Source organism: Momordica charantia (genome assembly GCF_013281855.1).
Source record: "Momordica charantia cultivar OHB3-1 chromosome 1 unlocalized genomic scaffold, Mcharantia_2.0 BLBB01000001.1, whole genome shotgun sequence".
Lineage (NCBI taxonomy): Eukaryota > Viridiplantae > Streptophyta > Magnoliopsida > Cucurbitales > Cucurbitaceae > Momordica > Momordica charantia.
In genome coordinates this window covers 10,370,786-10,394,359 of record NW_028275157.1, presented here as the reverse complement: position 1 = coordinate 10,394,359, position 23,574 = coordinate 10,370,786, and the positions used below count along the sequence as shown (strand labels likewise).

The 23,574-nt window shown below is 42.1% G+C and overlaps 1 long non-coding RNA gene across 12 annotated transcripts; it reads right to left on the bottom strand.

Moving 5' to 3' along the window:
- Positions 1–22: 22 nt before the first annotated feature.
- On the bottom strand, positions 23–11,012 carry LOC111019537 (uncharacterized). Of its 12 annotated transcripts, none has more exons than XR_015792607.1 (7): positions 10,671–10,994; positions 7,490–8,973; positions 7,242–7,407; positions 6,972–7,081; positions 3,508–3,558; positions 2,980–3,413; positions 23–528 (listed from the first exon to the last, which is right to left on the bottom strand). It is a non-coding gene; the product is annotated as an uncharacterized LOC111019537 (long non-coding RNA). The 12 variants fall into 12 exon arrangements; XR_015792611.1 differs by having other exon boundaries at positions 6,996–7,081; XR_015792598.1 differs by having other exon boundaries at positions 3,508–7,125; positions 10,671–11,012.
- Positions 11,013–23,574: the final 12,562 nt, after the last annotated feature.

Here is a 23,574-nt window from a genome sequence, read left to right as displayed (position 1 = left end):
TTTATAGTTTCGATATTCTAAATTGACAAAATAAACTTTTAATACTGTTTTGTATTTATGTATGTAGTGTACAATCTCTAATATATAATCCTCTGATTAATTCGATTTGATTAATTCTCTCGAATGCAAACTTTAATTTAAGAGCTTGTGCGCTTGTTCTTAAATCAATGAGGTTGATGTCTCTGCTGCTTGTCGAATGATTTTTGAAGTCTTTAACTTTGAGTTTGTTGAAGACTTCGATTTGTTGATGAAGTTTCTTTAACTTGTAGTTTAATGAAGATTTTGTGAAGTCTTCGGCTTTGAGCTTATTGAATAATCCTTGAAGTCTTCAGTTTTGCAATTGTGAAGTTCTTCAGCTTTTCAGCTTGTTGAAGTTCTTCAACTTGTAGCTTGTGAAGTTCTTCAGCTTTACAACTTGTTGAAGTTCTTCGGCTTGTAACTTGTGAAATTCTTCGACTTTGAAGCCTGATGAAGAATTTGCAGCTGGCTTCAAGTTTTATTCTTGGTGAACAGTTCTTTGGTCGGTTGCTTAACGAAGAGAATATATGTTCAAAAAAAAAAAAAAAAACTAAATAAGCTATCAACTAAATACGCATTATCTCATTCAAAAAAAAAAACTAAATAAGCATTATCTTGAAAGTTTAAAGACCTGTTAAAATTATTGAAGGTGGATAAGAAAGTGGAGGAAAAGAGATATATACGTATGAAATAATTGGTAGAATAGATAGTTGCTTAGTTCTTCCTTTCAAACTATCCTAACTTTCCCCTTTGCAAAAAAAATTAATTAATTAATTAATTAATTAATTAATTAAAAATAAATATAAATAAATAAATAAAAAATTCATCCTACCTTCGAGTTTCTCTCTCTCCATAATTCTCTTTTTATACCTTCTTTATATCTTTAATTTTGTTGAGAGCAAATGTTTATATAACTTCCGAATAGTTCAAAAGGTTCTTCATCTATTGAAGTTATGCATGGTACCTTTCTAAGACAATCGTTGTAATTTGCAAATAATTTGTGCAGAGTAATTATTCGTCTTCAGGTCACATTTTAGTAGTGTGCGTTCATGAAGGATCTACCTATATCTTGTCTATTCTTGAAAAATATACACATATATAAAAGAAAAGATTTTGTTGAGATTTACTAAAGAAATATTTACATGTAAGATTCAACTAAAGATCTCTTGTCTAAGGAGCTGTATTATCAGATATTAGAAGCAAATTAGTATTGGGTTCGTAAGGAGTGCAAACAAAGTCCCTAACAACGTGGGACTTTATTTATACTCCTTACAAACCCAACAGTTAGAATGTTAGGTAAGTTAGATAAGTAGTGTAGTAATGAAGAATAGTGTGAGATAGTTTCTTTGAGAGTGTCATATTTGTATCTTCTTAATAAAAATTTATTTCTTCAGAGTGTCTCTCTTTCTTTTGTACTAGCTAGTTTCATATGCAACTAACAATTTCTATTTCATCGGTCAAATATTATAATAATATCGTGTTTGTGTCCAAATTTGTTAATAAAACAATAGTTTAATGATATTATAATAATATCGTGTTTGTGTCCAAATTTGTTAATAAAACAATAGTTTAATGATACGCCAGTTTTTTATTAACAAATTTAAGCAATTTTTTTATAAAAAGATCTTATTTAAATTTTTTAATACATTAGTCCACCCAAACATGTCCCAAATAATTATGGTTTATGCTCTAATTATTACATTACTTTTTTTCAAAATTAAAATAATAACTGTTGTCTAGAATTAAAATAAATCACATTAAAGAAAAAAAAATAGATTTCAAAAACCCATCTGAATCAAAAAAAAAAAAATTAATAGTTTTAAGAAAAGAGAACTTTTAAAACAAAACATAAAAGTTCTTACTTCCATCAATGAAATAAAGTTAGGCCTCGTTTGCTTCAAGGGAAGGAAACCAAGGAACGAGAACGTAAATTTTTCTTTAAACACAAGTTCCACAAATACAATTTTTTTTTTTTTTAAACACAAGTTCCATGAATAAAATTAAGCCAAAAACATTATACACGGAATTTAAAAAATAATACTAGGTCTAATAAACAGTTGTTTTTTTTTTCTTTTTTGATTTTAATATTTGTAGGGTAAATAGTTAAAATGTATAGATGTCTTGGAGTCAAATTATACTTAATATTTTCCAAATGTCCATGTAAGACCCCAATAGTTAATACTTATAGAAGGAGGGGCAAAGAGGGGAATTCATCCCCTCAAGTTATTTTGTTTGTTGCTTATATGCTTTTGAGATCTTTTGTGCAAGGGTATGCTTTGTTCATTTTGAGAAGTCTTGGGATAGGGAGAGAACCAAGCTCATCTCCTCTTGAATATCAGTTTGCTTGTAAGATTTTCTTACAAATTGGTATCAAGGCAGTTCGACCAAGGAAACTTGAGAAAAATGGCTCAAAAAAGTTAGAAGAAAGAATGGGAGAGACAGGTAGATAGTTAGGCGCCATCAATGATGTAGCGAAGTTATCAACACTGGAACGGGCGATAAACCAGCTAGCACAAATAGTCTCAGATATTGCTGCGAAGTTCGAAGGTCAACAAGGAGAAACACAAAAAATCTTAGCGTGGATAAAAAACGAAGTTTCAATCGAGAAAAGAGGAGTAAACGCGTCCTCGCGCTCAGATTGAGGTACACAAAAACATAAACAACCGTAAGAAACAGTGGACTCTTTGTTCCAAAAATAGGGGAATGAAAGGGACGCTCAAACAAGCAAGATAGAAATGGGGTCCTTTAATCGCAACAAATTCAAGAAATTGGAAATGCCAATTTTCTCTAGTGAAGACCTCGATGCGTGGCTTTTCCGAGCCGATAGGTACTTTGATATTCACTAGCTTATGGACGAGGAAAAGGTGAATGTGGGTTTTTTACCGTGTTGAAACCAACAGAAATCTGGATCAATCAGCTAAAGTTAATAGTTTTGTTCAAAAAGGTATAAGATATAAATACCTCTTTTGCATGTAGCTTCAGTCTTCATCATTGTAAAAATTTCTTCAAGAACATAGTGAATAAATCATCTGCTCTTCTTTAGTGGACGTAGGCTTTAATTAAGCTGAACCACTTAATTCTTCTGTCTTCATTTTCTCTCATCCTCCATCACCATTCTATTCTCATCCTCCATCACCATTCTATTCTGCGAACAGAAAGATTAAGGTTAAAGAATTCTTCAATCTTTAACAAAGTGGTATCAGAGCTCACGGTTGGTTAGAAGATCTTTCGTCTAGAAGCAGAAACAAGAGAGATAACGGTTGCAAGATTTGAAATAGAGAAGTTCGATGGAAAAGGCGATTTCGAATTATGGAAAGCCAAAATCGAAGTTGTTCTTGGTCAACAGAAGGCGTCTAAAGCCATCCTTGATCCAGCGTAATTGCCCCAGTCGATGACTGCAAAAGAAAAAGAAAAAATGGAAGAGATTGCATATGGAACCATTATCTTGAATCTTAGTGACAGCATACTAAGACAGGTATTAGATCTCACCTCTGCATATGACATTTGGAATAAGCTTGATACTTTGTTCACTACCAGAGGCTTACAAAGATGTAAAAACAGCATTGAAGTATGAAAGAGTATCAGTAACAAATTATGCAATAATTTCAGCCGTAAAGACCAAAGAACTCGAACTTCAAGCTTCAAGCTTCAAGAAAAGAGAATGTGAGTGCTGAAGGACATTTTGCAAAAGGCAGAAATAAGAACAATTGGAAAGATACTAAATACCAAAGTGGGGAGAAAGGTAAACAAGAAATCAGATGCAGCTATTGCCACAAGAAGGGTCACCTGAAAAGAGATTGTTATTTTCTTAAAAAGAAGCAAAACTTGAAGAACAAGAAATCACAGCCTGCTGAAGCCTCTGTAGGAGAAAATGTTGTTACTTATTCGGATGTTTTGGCAGCAACAGATAATCGTGCTCATTCAAGTAATACTCGAGAAAATAATGATTGGTTGCTAGATTCTGGCTGTTCATACCATATGACACCATCAAGGACTTGGTGAAAGTTACCAAGAATGGGATGGTGGTTCTGTTTACATGGGTAACAATGACATCTGAAAGGTAATTGGTATTGGGTCAATATCATTAAAATAAAATATGGATCTTTGAAGCTCCTTCAGAACGTTAGGCATGTGCCAAACCTAAAAAGAAATCTAATATCTTTAGGAATGCTCGACTCTATAGGCTGTGAATACAGTGGACATGATGGTACACTTGAGGTAAGAAAAAATTCCAGAATTGTGTTGGTTGGAGAAAAAGTGAATGGGTTGTATGTGGTCAAAGATATTGATTCTCCTGGTGCTGCATTAATAACATAATCAACATGTTCAAATGGGGATCTTTGGCATGGAAGATTAGCACATATAAGTACTAAAGGTCTCCTAGAACTTGAAAAACAGGGCATTTTGCCCATTGGTATATCTAAAGAAATGAGTTTCTGTGAGCACTGCTTTATGGGGAAGGCAAAGAAACAAAGTTATCAAAAGAGTGAGCATGTTACAAAAGGCATTCTTGACTACATACACTCCGATTTATGGGGGCCTGCACAAACACAATCTCTAAGTGGTTCAAGGTACTTTCTAACTCTTGTTGATGATTTTTCTAGGAAGACTTGGATCTATTTCTTAAAAACCAACGACCAGGTACTTGAAAAATTCAAAGAATGGAAGAAAATGATTGAAAAAATCGCATGTCAAGGTCAATAAAATACTTGAGAACTGACAATGGACTTGAATTTTGTGGATAAGAATTCAACTTTTTCTATAAAACAACTAGAATAAAAAGACATAAAACGTAAGGAATAATCTCCAACAAAATGAGGTAGCTGAAAGACTAAACCGAACTATAATGGAACGTGTGAGATGTCTTTTGTCAGATGCAAACCTACCAGAAAGATTTTGGGAGAAGCAGCTTCCTATGCTGTTCATACTATCAATAGGTGTCCACACACAGCAAATCAATTCCTAACACCTGAAGAAAAATGGACTAAACAACCTCCAAATCTAGATAATCTTAAAGTGATTGGTTGTGTTGGTTATGTCATATAAATCAGGGAAAACTAAAGCCAAGAGCTATCAGATGCATGTTTGTTGGATTTTCAGAAGGAGTAAAAGGATATAGGCTTTGGCATCCAACAGATAAAATATGCATAAATAGTAGAGATGTAATTTTTCGAGAAGAAGAGATGTTCATGTATCAACAACCATCAAAACTAGCAAGTTTGAATCAGAACTCAATAATTGAGGTGGAGCTTCCAGCTTTAAGAAAAATCTTGAAAGTTCAATACAAGAAACACAAGAAGAGGATATTGATGAACATGGAGAAACTTCTCAACCACTAACTGAGGTAATAGAAACTTCTCAATTGCAGACTGATTTGACAGGTTATTCTCTAGCAAGAGATAGGCAAAGAAGAAAAATTGTACGTCCCAGTAGGTATGCAGAGAGTAACACAATGGCTGTAGCTCTAAGTGTAGCTCATTCATTTAATGATAATGAACCACTAAGTTTTCAGGAAGCTATAGACAGTCCAAATGCAGAAAATTGGATAAATGCAATGAACGAAGAAATGACATCTCTTGAAATAAACAGAACATGGACTTTAGTACCTCTCCCAAAATGCCAAAAGGTCATATCCTCGAAGTGGGTCTACAAGTATAAAGAAGGGCTTCCTGGTGTTCAAAAGCCAAGGTACAAGGCAAGATTGGTAGCCAAAGGGTTTACACAAAGAGAGGGAATCGATTACTCAGAATTTTTCTCTCCTATTGTGAAGCACACATCTATTAGAGTTCTACTTGCTTTGGTGGCACAAAGAGGTCAAGAACTTGATCAATTAGACGTAAAAACAGCATTTCTTCATGGACACCTTGAAGAAATAATTTACCTAAAGCAACCAGAAGGATATCAAGTAAAAGGGAGAGAGGAACAGGTATGTTTATTAAATAAATCCCCTTACGGTTTAAAACAAGCTCCGAGGTGCTGGTATAACAGATTTGGTGAGTTCATAATCAATATAGGCTTTAACATAAGCTATTTTGATAGTTGTCTCTACTCCAAAACAACAATTAATAAAATCAGCATATATCTTCTTCTATAGGTTGATAATATGCTCTTAGCTGGAAATGATCGAGAAGAAACAAATCTTGTAAAACAATGTTTGAAATGAGAGTTTGACATGAAAGATTTGGGAGAAGCAAGTAGAATCCTAGGAATGGATGTTTCAAGAAGGATAGCTGAAGGAGAGATATTCATTAGCCAATCCTCTTACTGTAAAAAGAGTTATAAGAAAATTTAAAATGGACGAAGCCAAATCAGTTAAGACCTCAATTGCTCAACATTTTAAACTCTCGAATATAAACTCACCAACAGAAGATGACTTTGAACATACTAGTTACATGAGAACTATTCCCTATTCTAGTGCTATTGGTAGTATAATGTACTTGATGGTATGTTCAATGCATATGCAACAAGTATAATCAGCAGGTTCATGTCAAATCCAAGTAAAAGACCCTGGGAAGCAGTGAAATGGGTGCTAAGATATCTAAAGGGCACTTCAACTACAGGTCTAATGTATAAAAGACCAAGAGAATCACTTCCTTAGCTTCAACGATATGTAGATTCTGATTTCGCAGGAGAGCTAGATAACAGAAGATCATTATCAGGTTATCTATTCCTAGTTGATGGAAATATAGTGAGTTGGAAGTCAAATTTACAACCAGTTGTAGCCCTATCCACAACAGAGGCCGAATTTATAGCCTTATCAGAAGCAGTAAAAGAAGTCGTGTGGTTCAAAGGACTAGGACTTCGGACATGAACAACAACAGGTAAAGATCTATTGTGATAATCAAAGTGCAATATACTTAACAAAGAATCAACAATTTCACAATAGAACAAAACGCATAGACATAAAATTTCATTATGTTAGAGAACAAATTGAGAAATGGAAATTTGAGTACCGTTTAAATAGTTAAAGTTCATACATCTGAAAATGCTGCAGACATGCTTACTAAACCAGTCGTACAAGCGAAATTTGAGTACTGCCTAAAGCTGACTGGTATTACCATGCCTGAAAAAGGGTGAACAATTCTTAGGGCAGAGCGTCGTCACTTTCTGTCAATTTCAAAGGTGGATATTTGTGGGTTTGTTACCGTGTTGAAACCAACAGAAATCTGGGTAAATCAGCTAAAGTTAATAATTCTGTTGTAAAAGATATAAGATATAAATACCACTTTTCCATGTAGTTTCAGTCATCATCTTTGTAAAACTTTCTTTTCCAAGAACATAGTGAATGAATCATCTGCTCTTCTTCTGTGGACGTAGGCTTTAATTAAGCTGAACCACTTGATTCTTCTGTCTTCATTTTCTCTCATCCTCCATCATGACCATTCTATCCTACAGAAAGATTAAGGTTAAAGAATTCTTCAATCTTTAACAGTGACCCTGATGGTGGTAAGCTTCGACGGGGTAGTCTTACCGTGGTATCAATTTGATGAGGGGCGGCAACCATTCAAAGGGTGGCACAACCTCAAGTAAAGACTATTACTATTCAATCGTTTCAGACCGTCACAAGATCGCAGTTTATGTGCTTGGTTTCTCGCCATAAAGCAAGAAGAAACGATGGAAGAATATTGAAAAGAGTTTGAAGCCCTGGCGGCGCCGCTTCCTCACGTGATGGAGGACATCTCGAAAGCACATTTACAAATGAGCTAGAATCAATCCTTGTAGCAGAAATTGCTAACTACGACCGCAAGTGTATGGGTCAAGTTTTAATATACTTAGTAAGTAGATATCGATATTGTCCTCAGGGTTGGATTTTTAGATCACTTAAGAACCACAGATACTTTTGCCCAATTCTATTTAGAAAATAAAATTGAAATATTGTAATATGATCAAGACAAGTTAACATAAACTAATAAACTATTAAAGAATGTAAATTCAACGGAAATAACTATCTTAGAGAATAGATTTCACCGATTGAATCTATGGAACAATTATTTAATTATTCAAGATTGAATAGGTTATCAATTCTATAGGCCAGGAACTCTCAAATCTCAACTGCCTCTCCCGAGCACAAGCCAAATCTCCTTACTAAATTACGAAACCAATATCCCTATCTAGTTTTGCAACAAGTAAATGCTACAATAAACAAGTCTCTTAACTGCCTCTAAAAGAATTCTAAATCTCTTGATCTTAAAACCCCTTCAGTTATGAATCCCAGTTCTCAACTCTCAACCATCTCTGTGGAGTGTAAGATTGCAAGTCTAAGATCAATTAATTTGAGATGAAACGCATAAAGCAAAGAGAAACATAAATAGAATAAACAAATGCATTCAATCAAAAAAATTAAACAATCAATCCATAAACGTCAATGGCTACATCAATCCCTAAGACAATGAAATTTAGCTACTCGTGTTCATGATTAAACTAGCAAAATAATAGAAAAAGAGACAGAAAATGAATTTGTCGTGTCGATTGATCGTCCCCAACTCAATCTCCAGGATCAATCTTCAAACTCGACTTCTTCCTCGAAATACTCTACCCTTTTCCCTCTGGTCTCCCCCCTCTTTTGATTTGCGAAGGCTTTATTTTATAGAAAAATTCAAGACAGCGTCTCAACGTTATGCCCTAAATACTAAAAAGAAACCGATCCAGGCGTCGTAGCATCGAGACGCTATGAATTGCATTGAGATGCTACGACGTGAAGCGTTAATAAACCCGCTTCAACATCGTCGTAGCATTGAGACGCTCTGAGGTAGCGTCTCAACACTACCCTTGCTGGTCAGTCGGCTGGCTGTGACATTTAAGCGTTGAGACACTCTGGTAGCATCTCAACGCTACCCCCCCCCTCGGGTCTTCTAGCTCTAAATTACGTTGTGAGGCCTTCTCAACTTGCTCGGACTATTACCTTTCACTCTATTTGATCAATTTGATGTCTCGATTCTTCTTGATACCTTTTTTCTACAAAATAACATTTATGCACGTGAATTTATCATAAAGAAACGAAAACTAACAATTAATTCCATTACAATAACTATAAAATATAGCCCTTATCGAGGGCTATTAACACCCCCAAACTTAACCTTTTGCTTGTCCTATAAAATATAGCAATCTCATATCAATTAATTAAGGATAAATATGGGTGCACATTTTTCATAGTAAATTCTCCAAAGTCATGCTCACGCATCTTATTCATTATACCAATTCCCCTTTCTACTCCTTTTTTCCTTCTTCTCAATACCCAAAAATACAAGTAAAGTTAATCATGTATCTACGAGATGAATCAAAATGACAATCAAGAAATAAGCGATGATAAGATATAATTTTTAAAGAACTCAAGCATCTCATCAATAACACCCTCACAGGAATTCACTCCAATCTCTCAATGTGATTTAGGGTTCTTTTTACTCTCAAAACCAAACATAGTATGTTATTACATAGGCTTGCAAATGAATCAAATTTCCCCACGTTTAGATGAATAAGTTGCAAAAATCAAAGGGACTTTAATAATGGTTGTAACGGGGCTTAGGTGAAAATGGGATAAGAGGAAATTCATAGGCTCAATAATCAAGACAGCACATATATTAAATTGCATAATAACATAAAGTACATCGTATTCCTAGCATCTTGAATTGTCCACCCATATCTTCGAGTACTAATTATTTTTTAAAATTGATTTACTTTATTTATTTATTATTTTTTTTTTCTTGAAACAATACTCTCCAAATGGCGCCTTTTTTTTATAAGCTGAAATTTTATAGCATAATTCATCAAATGATAATTTTTTCAATGCTCATCACCATCTCATTTTTCTTCTCTTCAACACACACTTTGCATAAGGATAGGAGTTAATGTAGTATTGTGCAATATTTTCTCCTTTGTCTTGACCATAGGGAAACATTTAGGATAAAACAATCAAAAGACCTTAGGGTTTCAAAATGGTGTGCAAAACAAGAAGAAAAATAGGAAATTAGGTTCAAAGTTGGCTTACTATAGAAAAATATAGTGAAAGGTGGGCTTTTTAGAAGTCAAACATAGGGTAAGCCTAAATTGCCCTTATCACGATATTAAAGCATCTATCCAAATAAGTGGTCATAAAATGCATTCACAAGCAAGTTCTAGAATAATCATGCTAATTTTGATTACACCAGAATGAAATTAAGTAGATCAAGATGTAATGGGTTGCTCATAAGCTCAAAAAACTGACTTGGGTGTGTAAATTGCATCAAGTGAAGTGGATTTTCAATCAAGAATTTCAATGAGATAACATCATAAAATTTTTAACAAAAACGATCATGCTTATCTCTTTCATGCATAATGAATCAACCCAAGGATGCACTCATGACATACCAAATATTTTGGAGTATCAATCAGAATTCAAAGATTCAAAAAGAAATCAGAATACATGAATTATAGCAACCTATCATCCCATCAAATTATTACAGACCAAAATTACTTTAACCCACCCCTAAACTTAAAACTTACGTTGTCCCAATGTAAATAAAATGAAAACATAAAAAACAATCAGAACAATGAAACCAAAAAGGAGAGTAGAGAAAGAAACTGCCCTATAAGAAAACTCGGCCTCAGAATGGACAACACCAAATCGAGTTCGAATCAGAAAAAAAAAATTCTCAAAGAGTGAAGAAGATAAATACCCACAGATGTAGCTTCAAGAACCTCGAAAATGTCTTCATCCCACCTTGAATTTGAAATATTGCTGCAAAATAGAGTGGGTATGAGGGAATATGGAAGAACGGAATAGAAATTTGGAAGAAATTGAGAGAAGAGGAGAGAAAACTTAGAAGAGAGGAGAAAAGTAGGGGGCAACGGCTAGGGCTCCCCCATGAGTAGAAATCTTGGATTTAAAGTCCCAGATTTCGAGCGTCTCAACATGTCACGGCGAGATTTTAACCTGCAGTAGCGTTAAGACACTTTTGAGCGTCTCAACACTACGACCTTGTGATGTCCGTCCCAACGCGCGTGTTTCGTTTTTTTAATTAAATAATTATCTGTAACAAAAAGAAAAATAATTAAATAAATAGAATAAATAAAAATAAAACAAGTTAATAAAGTCCCAAAAACAACAAAGAATAATACTGATGAAATGAACACTAAAGAAGAAAAATATCGGTTGCCTCCCAATAAGCGTTTTATAATGTCGGTAACTAGATGGGGCTTAAGTCAATTATTCAAGGAGGTTGAAATTGATTGTTTCCTCCATTGACTTCTTCATTTGTAGGCTTTTTCATTTTATGAGTTTATGCTCGATGGTCCGAGTCCTTTGTGGCCTTGAATACTTCTTTATCGTCTTGGATCCGAATGGTGAGCTCCCTTTGTTCTAAATCAATTAAAATTGCATAGTTGCCATAAATGGTCTTCCAAGAATCACAGGTAACTCGATCGTGATCCTGCTATATATTCATCACTTAAAACTCTATCGGAAGGATGAATTTGCCAACTTTTATCAACTCGTTTTCAATGATTTCGTAAGGATCTGTAGTCGATCTATCAACTAATTGGATCATTACAGTGGTCGGCTTAATTTCTCCAATATTTAATTTTTTGCACAAAGATAAAGGAATTAAATTAATGCTGGCACAAAAATCACGTAAAGCTTTAAAACCATAACTACCAAGATTACGTGGAATAGAAAAACTCCCTGGATCCTTGAGTTTTGGTGGTAGTTTTCGTTGAATTCTTGCACTGCAATCCTCAAGTGCATCTGCAAAAGGAATATTAATATTAAGCTTTTTAAATATGTCCAAGAATTTCTTAAATTGAGCATCAAAGCTTTTCTTTTGAAAACGCTGAAGAAAAGGTAAATTAATAGGAAAAGTAGGAAGAGTAGAACTAGTAGGCTTTTTAGCCTCGAGTGTCAGTGGTGCTTCCTTCTCTGACTCCTTTGGATCGTTTTTTTCCTCAGTGCAGGAAGCAATTGAGGAACCAATAAAAAGACGATCCAAAGGAGCCAGGGAAGGAAGCACCACTGACACTCGAAGTTGAAAAGCCTACTAGTTATACTCTTCCTACTCTTCCTATTAATTTAGCTTATCCTCGGTGTTTTCAAAAGAAAACGCTTGATGCTCAATTTAAGAAATTCTTGGACATATTTAATCGATGTCCCCCGAGTGACCGTCGAGTATTACTTTGAGAAGTCGAGCATTACTCCGTCGCTGGGAGAAAAAGGGGTCGGGATGCTCACTAGTCAAGGGACCTGCCTGGTCAGGATAAGGATCGCAGCCCGAACCTGCCCGGCAAGATCTCCGGCGAGGTTGTGGAACGATAGCTTTTCATTGGTGATGATTACTGAAGGAGCCCGTTTGTTGGCTGGGAGTGCCCGTATCTCCTAGAGTATCAATGTAGACTCAAGGGAAAGAGGCGGGACCCCACTCGGCAAGGCTGAAAAGGAGGAAAAGATCATCTGAGATGTTGAATTATACCCACGACAAAAGGGAGACAAGGTAAGACAAGAGCAAAGAATGGGAAACTTACTGTTCTCCCCGAAGTGGCTGGGAACCCGACCACAAATTGGCTTGCCAGTAGCCAACCACGTCCCACCAACGAAAAACCATCGGTTACTCAAATGTTTGTTGGAGATGGGAGGCTTCAATATCTCCCAATGATGAGTGTTAAAGCTATAGAACCCCAGGAAGCCTGCAATTGTCTTCAACATCATAAGGGCGCTCCGCAAGCCCAAGGTCAATTGTTGGCCTTCGCTGTGTTTCGGTCAAATGATGACCAGAGCCATCATCATCCCCCAGACGTTAGGAAAAAGCTGAGCCGGTGCCAGCCAGACAAAAGGACAAGAAGGACCGAGCGAACAACGATGGAGGGAGCCTAACCCCATTGTCAAACATCTTGAGGTAAAAACTCACCCATCCCAGGAGGGGGAGTCGATCCTCTTGTCCTCCAAGGGCAAATGTATAAGAACGTAGTCGAGAACACGGTAAGTCATCCTGATCTTCTCCACGTCTGCCTCCGTCGTAGTCGATGAAATGTGTACCACCACCGAGCGACCGTCGCCAAAGGAAGCGCTTCTGCGAGTAGCCATTACTGGATCTTCGATGAAGAGGAAATCGAAAGGAGCAAAAAGGAAGGAAAATGAAATAAAAATCCATGGTTCCTCGAGGCAGGATTTTAAACCCTTCCAACAGTCACTTCGGATCCCAACGGCTACTCAGAATTGAAACCGGCATAGCCCACCGCTTCGTTCAGCGCACAGGCGACACGACCCCCACGAAATGGGTTTGAACATGTGTCCCCTCATTAATGCGGTTGTACGAACAAGCGTCCACCATGATGATTCCAGTCTAACCAGTAGCCCCATAATGGATTTGGGAATGACCTCCCCGCCATGTCACTCGCTCACGCTCGAACCTGCGTCAACACTTTTGGATCCGTCCCTCCCAAGCGAGATGACCTGGCTCCAAAAGAGGGCTAAATGTTGAGGGAGAAATCTAAGCAAGGTATCGAGCACTAGGGATGACAATGAGGCGCGGGACCACAAACGGTTAGCAATGTAAGTTGGGTGTGCATACAGGCATGTAACCTAAAATACTGTACGGGTAGCCATTCGTGCCTATAAAAGGGAACGCACCTATAAAAATGAAGGACCCCTTCACTACCAAATAGTTGAAAAACCTGTCACTAAACTCTTAAGCTATCTACTCCTATTTTCTTACTCCGATATCTAACTTGATGGTCATAGTATATTAGGCCGGACGCTGCACCGGTGTCGAGTTTTCTGGTTGCAAACTCATTTGTCCTTCAGCAACCTACGCTTTTGAAGGGCACACAGACCTCCAAAACTCGCCATCAACACGAAATATGGGACGTTGGTGAAGAATGTTGGCGGTGGACACGAAGGTGGCGTGGCGGCTGAATAAACTTTGGGGGAAGAATATTGATTCAAGATTGGAGTGGGGAACAGTTTCCTCCCAGATTTTTGCATCTAGAATATTTTTGTTAATCAAATATATATACATGGGTAATTTGGTAATTTAAAAAAAAACTTTCTTACCCAGCTAACAAAAGTGTAAATCTTATAAATATGTAATTAGAATCTATAAAAAGTCTACTTAGGTAAAAGCTCACGTTCTAAGAATTTAATTTAGTAACATTTTCACTTTCTAATACATTCGGGGCAAAATTAAAGAAATGGAATAGAGAATAGGACCATATTTAACGTTTTTAAAAGATGATAACTTACCTAAAGTTCGAAAACTCAAATTAAGAGAATATAATAATAAAAATTTTAAGGGAAAAAAAAAATTTCTCCATTGTGAAGATAATATATTATTGTAGCACTTGATCCAACTAAAAAGTTGACCTACTCCACATTAAAGTCACTCAACGAACATAACATGTGCAAAATCCTCAATCTCAGGGTAGTGCTTCACAATGTTTTTCCTACTTTTGGCATTATTCCAATTAGGTTAATTTTCTACACTTCAATTTTGATTTCTTTTCCATAATAAACTATTAATTCTGTTAAATTAATATTTAAATAATAATAAGTTATGAGAGATACCCTTACAATAATAATAATAAGAGTAAGGTGATCACTATTACTAATGAATATGTTTCCAAAAGTATTTTGATATTTGGTATAAGAAAAAAGTCCTTTTCAAGCAGCTTAAAGAGCTCTACAAATACTTATTCACAGAGTATTTTTAAGTGTTTATGGCTTTTTTTATAAATATTTTTATATTACTTTTCAAACCTTATGATTTTTGTCCTTAAAATTTGAGGTCGGTATCTATTTGATCCCTAAAATTTCAAAAGTGGTGATCGACCTCTAACCGGCAGGAATACGCCGACATACTTTAATCTTAAAATGGTCTATGAATTCATTTGATCGTTAGTTGACTAATAAAAAAAATAACATAGACCTTACTTAACTATGTTATGTGACATTTTTAATTAGTAGCAAAAAATAAGAATTATATATATAATTGATCTGATGTAACATAGTTTAGTTATGTAACATAGTTTAGTTATTCACCAAGTTCTCATCATTTTTTCTGTAACAATCAAATGAATTCAGGATTCCATGTTGAAGGTCTCCCCACCCACTTTCTTCCTTATCTCTTTTTCTCCTCGTCTCTCTTCCAATTATCTGTCTTCCCCTGTTTATGCACAGATGTGCACAACAGTGTGTTCCTGATTGTAGCTCGAACTCGGCCTCCGGACCGACCTGAACACTTGGGCGGACCTGCACAAAAAGGTGAGCACTCCGACGATCAAGTCAGTATAGGTCGGATTCCAAGTTTAGTTCGAAGCCAGAAATTATCGTACCTGATCGGGGAGTGAGGTCCTCTACTTATGGGTGGTGGTCCCGCTAATCTCGCGACAGTTACATTCGGTAATCTCGGGACCGTCGGTTACACCCGGTGATCTCGGGACCGACGGTTACGCCCGATAATCACGCCGCATGTTGCTCACATCGGCCCCTACCGAGCTCCCCGGTAGGTCAGACCTGGGTCAGGTTCACCTCGGCCCTCATACTTAGCATTTGTCAGCGTTGGTGGCGGCCATCTCGGCTATCCGAGCTGGGCATGACTCATGAGCCATCTTGGAGCACCAATAGGGGTCATCCACGTGTCCAGGGTATTCCCTTCCCCAAACATTGGCCCCCTCTCTGTCTGGTCCGATCTCGACCTAGCAGAGAAGTTCATTCGACTTGCTTTGGACACGTGGCGACTTCCTATTCGTGGGAAAATACAACCGCCGCGGAAGATTTATCGTCGGAATATTCAAATATTCCGACGCTTCGGATCTCAGAGAGGATCCTAGCCGCTCGTTTATTACACGTGTACGGTGGGGAAATTCTTCCGACGGGCTATAAATGCCCCCAATCCTTCAGATCATACCTTACGTTCCTTGAATTTTTGGAGTTCGATCTGAAGGCAGCTCGAACCCTTGGTAGGTCGGTCTCTTCCCTCTCTCTTTCGAACGTAACTGCCATGTCGTCCTCTATTAGCAGCAACCTAGGATCCGATTTAGCTCGTAGGTTAGAGTCCGAGCTCGAGGAGATAGAAAACTTTAGAATCTCCGATGACGGGGAGGATAGTGACGCCTCCACTTCAGGTCAGGGTTTGGAATACCCTTCTAGGATACCTGAGCACTACCTCGGATCCCTTCGTAGGGGGTTCGCTATCTCTGAGAACATCCTCCTCAGGCTTCCGGAGGAGGGGGAGAGAGCTGACAATCCTCCAGAGGGATGGGTCACTCTCTACTTCAAAATGTTTGAGTACGGCCTCAGACTTCCCCTTCACCCTTTTGTCCAAGAATTTCTCTTCCGGACTGGGTTGGCTCCGGCTCGAGTGGCCCCCAATGGGTGGGGTGTCATTTTCGCATTGGCCATCCTCTTTTGGCTACGAGCTCGGGATAGTGAGGAGGCCGAGCTGTTGGACGTAGACCAGCTCCTCGCGTGCTTCGAGGCGAAAAGGATAGCTAAGAAGCCTGGTCGGTTCTATATGTGCGCAAGGAAAGGCGCAGGCGGCATAGTTAAGGGGCCGACCTCCATCAAGGGATGGGTGAGGAAGTGGTTCTACGCTTCCGGGGAATGGCTCGCAAAGGACGAGTCAGGTCGTTCCTTCTTTGACGTCCCCACTAGGTTTGGGAACCTAGGTACGGAGTAGCTCTTGCCTTTCGTAATTTTCTCTTCTGTCATTCAGGTCTAACTCGGATTTTATCCTCGTGCAGTTTCAATCCGACCAGTCCCCGAGCTTACGCAAGCCTCCTTCGATACGCTGAAATACTACAAGGAGCGCTTTCCGAGGGGTAGGAAGGTCGGAACCCTGGTAACCGACGAACTGCTGCTTGAGTCCGGGCTGCTAGATTACAACCCTACAGTTCGTCCCATTGAATCCTCAAGGCCGAACTCTGAACTTGGTATGCCGAGCTTGCCTCCCCCCTTTTTCCTCTAACCTTGTGTTGACCCCTGTTTTTATTTCGCAGCCATGGTTTGCAGATTTGCAAGCGGCGTGAAGCGCAAGTCTAAGGGCCGAGCCCATGCTCTTGAGGCCGCCCAGAGTTCGAAACCTGCCACCCCTGCCGTGGCAGGGCCTGCCTCGGAAGATCCAGCCCCGGTGATCGAGCTGGAGTCTTCTGGGGGTCCCTCGAGGGAGAAGCGCCCCAGGGATCAGACCGAGGCGGTGGACGCCCAGACCGAGGCGGTTGACGCCCCGCCTTTGGGCGAGGAGGTGAGGGAGGAAGCCCCTCTGAAGCGAAGAAGGAAGAAAAAGAAGGCGATCTCCCCCTCGGAGGTCGGAGCTTGCAGGGTCTTGCCTGCAAGTTTCGCAGATCGGGTGGACGATCCTGCGGCCAGGATGGGCGGGACGTCCGACATGACGACACGGTTCAGAATTGAGCCGTCAAGTTCCGGGGTGAGGGACCAGGTGTCCCGCATCTCAGCTGCAAGTTTGGACCGCTACCTAAGGAGGGCGTCCAAATTTGTCAGCGATCCTGGGTCCGTTCTGCAGATGACCATCGACTACGCCGCCGAGGTAAGACTAGTGCCCCATTTTTGCTTGATTTCGCCCAACAGGTAGTTCGATCTAACTTTTTCCTTGTACCGTTTCTCAGGCGTTCGTTGCTTCCATTCAATCGGCTCTGGCTGTAAAGGCCGAGCTGGATGGGAGGGAAGTTCTGGCAGCGAGGGAGAAAGAGGAGTTCTCTGCTGCCTTGGAGGCTGCTTCCTCCACCATGAAGGATGAGCTGCTGAAGGCTCACTCTGAGGTGGAGACTTTGAAGGCCGAGGTGGAGTCCCAGGCCGAGCTGCTGAAGAAGGAAGAGGACAGGCGCAAGGCCCAACTCCGAGCTGCCCACGCTATTACCAGGGGCCTGGAGAGGGAGAAGTTCCAGCTCCTGAAGGAGAAGGACGACATGCTCCAGGCGCTTGAAGCGAAGGATAAGGAGTTGGAGCATGCGACTGCCGAGCTGGAGACGGCGAATGAGCGCCTCAGCAATGGAGTCCTACTGGAGGAATCGTTTAGGCAACATCCTGACTTCGATGGATTTGCCAAAGATTTTTCTGACGCGGGCTTCAAGTTCCTCATGAAGGGCATTGCTTCCGACATGCCCGACCTTTAGATCGATCTCAACGGTCTGAAAAGGAGGTATGCCGAGAAGTGGGCGTCTGGTCCTGGCGGTACCCCTGGCCCCCAAGCGTTGGTGGAACAGTATGTCAGAGATCTGGACTCTGACTACTCCGATCCCGAAGAGGACCAGGTCGGCTCCACTCAAGAGGGCACTCCTCAAGCGGGCTCTTAGGCGACCACCCTTCACGAGGCTTTTCGCTGTTCTTCCTCCCTTTTCTTTGGTTTTGTAAGTGTCAGGGCAGAGCTGCAAGGTCTATAAGCCTTGGCTCTGCTCTTCATTCAATAAAGAGACTCTCATTTGCTTCTACTTTGTTGTTGGCAACCTCTTTTCTTTGCTTTTCCTTTGAACTGCAGCTAATGTCACCTCGCACCTCTTACTTTTGAGGTCGCGCCTTTAATTAAAATAATTTGAAAGTTTGAGTTTGAATCTCTTAATGTTCAATACATTGCACCAACTCTGGATTTTTAACATTTCACCCTTAACTTAAAAAAGGTAAAAAGGCTAAAATCCTAAGTCCGTAGCTATTCTTCATATCGTTCCTCGTACCCCCAAGTTCGGAGGCTTGATCATTTTGAACTTTCCACATCGCCCCCTTTGCCTTGAAGGTTTGAATTTTAAGTTCGTCAGTGGTTTTGGCATCGCACCTCGTACCCTTAGGCTTCGAAGGATTGAATTTGAACCAACTGCTGGAATGCGATCGCGTGGGAGTCCGTGGCCCCCATTTAATTTCTTGTCGAACTCGGAAGCATGAAATTAAATCATCACATTTATTCCGATCATAATTCTTTTGGAACAGTCTTTACAGATGCATTGAAAATCCTTTTGTCATTTCAAGGATAATAACGCTTCAGGTGCTCCGCGTTCCACGGGTGCGCGAGGACGTCTCCTTTCAGATCGGCCAATATGTACGTCTCAGGTCGGACTATGCCCTTGATCTCAAACGGGCCCTCCCAGGCCGGATCAAGGGCACCCACATGCGTTTGGACCCTCCTTAAGACCAGATGTCCGACCTGAAAGGCCCGAGGTCGAACGCGGGCATTGTAATGTCTGGCCATTCTGCCCTGATATTCCGCCAGGCGTAGCTGGGCCATTGCTCTTCTTTCTTCCAACAAATCGAGGTTGAGGAGCAGCCCATCCTCATTCGTCGTAGGCTCGTAATGCTCTACTCTGTCAGATGGCATGCCGATCTCAACCGGGACTACAGCTTCGGAGCCGAAGGCCAGGGAGAACGGGGTCTCACCCGTCGACTCTCGTTGGGTGGTCCGGTACGACCATAGAACCTCTGGTAGCTCCTCGGCCCACCTGCCTTTCTTGGAGTCCAGTCTAAGTTTGATGCCTCGCTTGATGATCTTGTTGACTGCCTCCACCTGCCCATTTGCTTGCGGATGTGCAGGGGACGAGCTGAGATGACTTATGCCAAGTTTGCTGCAAAAGTCTTTGAACTTGGCGTTGTCAAACTGCTTCCCATTGTCTGTCACTATGGCCTGCGGTATACCAAAGCGACATATGATATTCGTCCATACGAAGGACGTGACCCTGGATTCCGTTATGTGGGAGAGCGCCTCGGCCTCGGCCCACTTGGTGAAGTAATCCACAGCAACCACAGCGAACTTGGTCTGGCCCTTGCCCAAAGGGAAAGGACCAATGATATCTACCCCCCACTGCGCGAATGGCCATGGGGCCGAGATGGGGGTGAGCAGCTCGGGAGGTTGGTGGATTATGGTTCCGTAGCGTTGGCAATTGTCGCAAGTTCTAACGAACTTCTTGGCGTCCTGGCTGAGGGTTGGCCAATAGTATCCTTGCCGGATCACTTTGGCTGACAGCGACCGGGCGCCTGAGTGATTGCCGCACACTCCTTCGTGGATCTCTCTGAGGACGTACAGGCCCTCTTCAGGGGTTAGGCATTTCAATAGAGGCAGGGAAAAGCCACGTCGGTACAATGCCCCATCTCGGACCACGAACCGAGCTGCCCGCCTTGCCAACTTTCTGCGCTCCTTCGGATCTTGTGGTGAGTTGCCCCTAATGAAGTCCGTGATCGAGTCCATCCATGAGGATTCTGGAGCGCCGATCTTCATCAGATCTGGCTCTAAGATCGAGGGATTATCTAGGATCTCGACGGGGACCGACCTGGCGAGGTCGGTCTCGTACGCCGATGCTAACTTGGCCAAGGCGTCAGCATTGGAATTTTCTGCTCGCGGAATCCGGCTTACCTCGTAAGTTCGAAATTGGGCGAGGTATGATCTGACCTTGCCAAAATACTTCTCCATTCGGGTGTCTTTGGCTTGGTATTCATCATTGATCTGGCTCACAACCAGCTGGGAGTCACTGAAGACCTTAACACAAGAGGCCCCCAATGCTCGAGCGATTCGCAGGCCGGCAATAAATGCTTCATACTCAACCTCGTTGTTAGAAGTCCGGAAGCCGAACCGCAAGGCATACTCAAATCGCTCGCCCCCTGGTCCGAGCAAGAGGACCCCGGCTCCGCACCCCTTCTCATTGGAGGATCCGTCGACATAGACTGTCCAAGGTAGGTCGGACTCGCTCAGCTCGGAAGGTGGTGTGAGCTCGGCTATGAAATCTGCCGCTGCTTGTCCTTTCAACGCAGTTCTGGGTTCGAACTGGATGTCGTACTCACTTAGCTCTATTGCTCACTTCATTAGGCGTCCAGAAGCTTCCGGCTTATGGAAGATGCTTTTTAGGGGCAAGTTAGTGAGCACCACCACCGTATGGGCTTGGAAGTATGGTCTGAGCCGTCGGGCCGAGGTGACCAAAGCGAGAGCCAACTTCTCCATCTGAGGGTATCTAGTCTCGGCTTCGGTCATAGCCTTGCTGGTGTAGTAGACCGGGTTTTGCCGCGCTTCCTCTTGCCTGATTAGGGCCGAGCTGACGGCACTGTCAGACACTGCTAGGTACAATTGGAGCTTGTCCCCCGGCATGGGCTTGGCAAGCAAGGGTGCCGAACAGAGGTAGCTCTTCAATTGCTGAAACGCTTGCTCGCACTCCGCTGTCCATTCAAACGGCCCTTTCTTTCGTAAGACCTTGAAGAAAGGGAGGCACTTATCTGTCGACCTTGAAACAAACCGGTTCAGGGCCGCAATCCTGCCATTGAGGCACTGAAGCTGCTTCAGCGTTTTAGGTGCCTCCATCTCGATCACGGCTTTAATCTTTTCGGGGTTGGCCTCGATTCCCCGGTTGTTTACCATGAAGCCAGGGAATTTTCCCGATGAGACTCCAAAGGCACACTTAGCAGGGTTGAGCTTCATTTGATATGCCCTCAGAACCTCGAAGGCTTCGACCAGGTCGGAGAGATGCGACTTAGACTGCTTGCTCTTGACAAGCATGTCGTCCACATACACTTCCATATTCCGGCCGACCTGCTTGGCGAACATTTTGTTCACCATTCTCTGGTAGGTCGCTCCTGCGTTCTTTAATCTGAAGGGCATGACCTTGTAGCAGTACAGACCTTGGTCTGTTATGAAAGCGGTATGACCTTCATCTGGGACATGCATCTTGATTTGGTTGTACCCAGAGTAGGCGTCCATGAAGGTGAGCAGTTCGTGCCCGGCTGTGGCGTCCACGAGCTGATCAATCCTCGGCAGTGGGAAGCAATCTTTCGGACATACCTTATTTAAGTTCGTAAAATCTACGCACATTCTCCACTTGCCGTTAGATTTTTTAACTAATACAACATTGGAGAGCCACTCGGGATACGAAATTTCTCTTATGTATTCAGCTTTCAAAAGTTTGTTAACTTCCTCAACAATTACATCACTCCTCTCCTTGTTTATAGGTCTTCTCTTTTGTTTCACAGGTCGGAATGATGGATCTATGCTGAGGCGATGCGTCATAATTCGCGGGTCAATGCCAGGCATGTCCTCATGGGACCACGCAAAGACGTCCGAGTTGGATCTGAGGAAGTGGATTAGCTCCTCTCTGTCGGTGGCCCCCAGCTTGGTTCCTATGCTTACCTGCTTCTCGGGACTAAGCAGAGGAACAAGCTCGAGCTCCTCAGTGGGTGCGGCAAACTCCTTCCTCGACAGGTCGGCCTCGAACTCGAGCGTCCCATCCCTGAGAGTTTCGAGGGCGCAGACAGATGAGCCTTTGAGTGCGGCGGCATAGCACTCCCTCGAAGCGGTCTGTTCTCCTCGGACCGTGCCCACGCCATTGGGGGTGGAATACTTCAAAACTTGATGAAGTGTTGAGGGAATGGCCCGAAATGAGTGGATGATGGGTCTCCCAAAGATGGCGTTATAGGCCGATCTACCGTCAACTACCACGAACTCGGCTATTTGAGTGACCCGAGTTTGGTCCTGCCCCAGCGTGACCGGCAAGTCGATGCAACCCTCTGGGATGACCGATTCTCCAGAGAACCCAACCAGCGGCGTCGGGCTTCTCTTCAATTGCGACCTCGTCCAACCCAAGGCGAGGTAGGTCGGTAAGGACAGGATGTTAGCGGATGCGCCCCCGTCTACCAGCACTCTCCTGACCACCACATGATCAATCAAGGGAGCAATCACAAGGGCATCATTGTGGGGCAGGTGGACCTCCTCCAAGTCTGCACCGTCGAAGGTGATTGGGCAGGTCGGCCCCTGCTCCCTGATGATGCACACCTCGCGCCTGGCTGCACGGGCTAACTCCTTTCTTTTATGTCCGGATTGACCCCCGCTTGGCCCTCCAAAAATGGTATTGATGACCGCAGGTCGGTGGGTGCGCCGGGGTGGCGTCCTTGAACGCTTTCGCTCTTCCTTTTTCTCTGCTGAGCTGGTCCTGGGCTTTCCCACAAACTTCTTGAAGTAGCCGTCTTGAATTAGATCCTCAATTTGGCGCTTCAACTCCCAGCAGTCCGACGTGTTGTGGCCGTGCTCCCGATGGAAACGGCAATACTTGTCCTTGCTGCGCCTCTCCGGGGCTCCCCGAAGTTTCTCCGGACGCTTGAGTAGTTTTTCCATTCCAGAATCCTCGATGTTCGTTAGGATCTCGGAAATTGGAATCGTGGTTGGGGTGAAGCGCTCGTAAGGTCGGCTCCTGGTAGGTCCGTTCTCCGCCCTTCGATACTCAGCTCGGCCGCTGGAAAATGATCCCTTGTCCTTGGACTTGGGATCTGCCCTTTTCATCTTTTCCACTTCTGCCCCGGCCGATCTTTCGTTCAGGTCGGCCGGTTTTGGTTCGGAGTAGCTCCTGTCCATCGATGACTTTCTTCGCCTTCTGGAGCACCTCGGCGAAGGTGGTCGGGGCCTCCTCTCCAAGTGTCACCGTGAGGGCTTCGTCGGCTAGACCGGTGAGGAAATAGCACATGGCTGAGTCATCGGAGCAGTGTGCAACCTTCAACTGCTCCTCCTGGAATCTGGTGACATACTCCCGCAGCGTCTCACCCTCCTTCTGCCTGATGGTGGCGAGATGGGTCGCTATCTTTTTGTCATAGTGCCGAGAAGAGAACTGGGCGAGGAACTCCTT